Consider the following 3,383-nt stretch of genomic DNA (forward strand, 5'->3'; position numbering starts at 1 on the left):
GATACCAAATTGTCACGACCCAATTTCCCTTCCGTTTGGGTATCGTGATGGCACCTAGTCTTAAGGACTAGGTAAGCCTAACAATAATTAAAACAATAGCATTATTTAAATATTATCTCTTATAGTTCCTAAAACCGGTAGTACAAGTCATAAGCTCTATAGAGTGTTTGCTAGAAAACTTCTAAATACAACTGTCCAGAAATAAGAATAAACAGTGCAAAATGAAAAGTTGAAGGTGACTCCGAAGCCTGCGAACGCAGCGGCATGTTTACCTTGAGTCTCCGCAACAACAGTCCACACAGCTAGCTAACGAACAATTACCTGGATCTGCACAAAACAATGTGCAGAAGAGTAGCATGAGCACACCACAACGGTGCCCAGTAAGTATCAAAACTAACCTCGATAATATAGCGACGAGGACTAGTCAAGACACCCACTAGTCTAATAAACTAAATTTAATTTGGAGGTACCTAACTCAAGTTATGACCATTTAATGGAACTATGAATTTAAAGGCTAAAGATTTCCAAGTTTGACCACGGGGTTGACTTTTTAATATCGGAGCCGGAATCCGATTCTGGAAATTTGAACAGCTCCGTTATGTCATTTATGACTTATGTGTCAAATTTGAAGTCATTCGGGATTCATTTAATATGTTTTGGCACGACATTTGCAAATTGAAAGTTTAAAACTCAAAGTTTGAATCGGGGTGTGAATTGTAATTTCAGTGTTGTTTCACGTGATATGAGACCCCGAGTAAGTCCGTATTGTCACGACCCAATTTTTTCTCCGTTTGGGTATCGTGATGGCACCTAGTCTTAAGGACTAGGTAAGCCTAACAATAATTAAAACAACAGCACTATTTAAATAGAATCTCTTATAGTTCCCTAAATCGGTAGTACAAGTCATAAGCTCTATAGAGTTTTTGCTAGAAAACTTCTAAATACAACTATCCAGAAATAAGAATAAACAATGCAAAATGAAAAGTTGAAGGTGACTCCGAAGCCTGCGAACGTAGCGACGGGTTTACCTTGAGTCTTCGCAACAACAGTCCACACAGCTAGCTAACGGACAATTACCTGGATTTGCACAAAAAAGTGTGCAGAAGAGTAGCATGAGCACACCACAGCGGTGCCCAGTAAGTATCAAGACTAACCTCGGTAAAGTAGCGACGAGGACTAGTCAAGACACCCACTGGTCTAATAAACTGAACAAGCATAAGTATAGGGATGACAGAACATGACATCTATCTAAGGACCCCGCGATATGGCTAACGACATAGCAACTGCAATAAGAAAGGAAAAACAGGAAGTAACAGCGGAACACCAGAATAAGACACAGAAGAATGAACGAAAACACAACCCAAATCCAGAAATCACAATAAAGTAAAGGCAAGTAGTAACTCAGCAGCTGCAATAGTTTTCACATCAAGTCTCAGCCAACAACCCCAATAAATTAGTCAAATCCTTCAAGTGTAAACTTTCACCCGTAAGTTTTTAAATTGAGGTCTTTAGAATATAATCCTTTCCAATAAGAAATTATTTTTGAAATATACTTCCTTCAAATAAATATCTTTCAAACATAGTTCTTTCAAGATAAAACCTTTCAAATATAAACTTTTCAAATAATTAGCCTTCAAACATAGTTCTTTCAAAATAAATACTTTTCAAGTATAACCCTTTCAAATAAATATCTTCAAACATAGTTCCTTCAAGATAAATACTTTTCAAATATAAACTCTTCAAGTAATATCCTTCGAGTATAAGTCACCCTGTGACACCTAAGCATGGAAGATTAGCAGCTCCGAATACAGATATAACCATAGGGGAAATCTACCGGGATACCGTCCCGTAGTCCCGAATTAATTATGCAAGACAGGGGGATCTCTCGGAATACGTCTGTAGTCCCAATTTAAATATGCAGTATTGGGGAATCTCCCGGATACGTCCGTAGTCCCAATTTAAATATGCAGTGCTGGGGGATCTCCCGGAATACGTCCGTAGTCCCAAAATAAATATGCAGTGCTGGGGGATCTCCCGGAATACGTTCGTAGTCCCAATTTAAATATGCAATACTGGGAGATCTCCCGGAATACGTCTGTAGTCCCAATTTAAATATGTAACGCAAACAACAGAGATAACAACTATAACACGACAGAAACCTCGTACATTACCACAACGAGTACAAAAGCAACAATGACAGAAATGCAAGGTACGACAAGCAAATCAACTCAAGCGGTAGAACTCATTCACAAGGAATAACCACAGTAAAGAATGCTAGGCACAAGGAGAACATCTTAACAAGGGAAAACAAAACAAAAATATAGTAACAATTCCACAATATTCAAGTCAACAATAAGAAGCCAACACGAGACAAATAGTTCCAAATAATGGCAAGCCAACTAAGATATAGGTTATCTAAACTCCTTTTGAGGTTGAGCAATTACGAGTAAAATTCAACAATTCAAGTAAGGATAAGCAGCAAAAAATAATCATAACTCCAATTAAAGCTAAACAATTATAGGATTAGAAAATAATGATTTCAATTAAATATAAGCAGTTATGAAAAATATAACACGATGATAGAAGAGGTAAAATCTTTGGTTAAGTCGAATAAGGGTCAAATAGACAGTAAGAGTGAATCCTAAAGCAATTATCTCTAATCAAAGCATGTAGAGGTGAAACTAGCAAATAGGAATTCAAACGTATCAAAAACAACATCATACACAGTGAATATAAGGACATAAGAACCCTAAAAGGCCAACTTTATACAAATAAGTCCGAGCACGCACTCGTCACCTCGCGTACACAGACTACAATCAACATAGATGACTCAAATCCTAAGGGGTAGTTCCCCCACACAAGGTTAGGCAAGATACTTACCTCGAGTCAAGCTCAATCAATCCGTTAGAATGCCCTTTCCACGAATATCCGGCTCTGAATGGCCCAAATCTAGCCAAAAGCAATTACATATCATATTTATAATCATAATAGACAAATCTAATTAATTAAATCAATACTTTAACAAAAATTCCGAAATTCGCCCTAAAAGGTCGACAGGGGCCCACGTCTCGGAATGAGGTAAAAGTCATAAAACACGAAAGCTTATTCACTCATGAGTCTAACCATATCGAATTTACTAAAATCCGACACCAAATCTCGATCAAAACCCCAAAATTCGGCATAAGAACTCTTCTCAAATTTTCACCCCAAATCCGAATTTAAACGATGAATTCTAGCATAGATTAGTGGAATATAACCATAAGGGAGTTAAGAATCATTACCCAAAAACTTCCTCCAAAAATCTTTCCAAATTCCGCCTTCTACCGAGCTCTCAATCAAATTTGTGAAGTGAACTTCAAACCCTCGAATTTGCCCCTTTTCTG

This window comes from Nicotiana tabacum, chromosome 24 (assembly GCF_000715075.1).
Source record: "Nicotiana tabacum cultivar K326 chromosome 24, ASM71507v2, whole genome shotgun sequence".
Classification (NCBI taxonomy): domain Eukaryota; kingdom Viridiplantae; phylum Streptophyta; class Magnoliopsida; order Solanales; family Solanaceae; genus Nicotiana; species Nicotiana tabacum.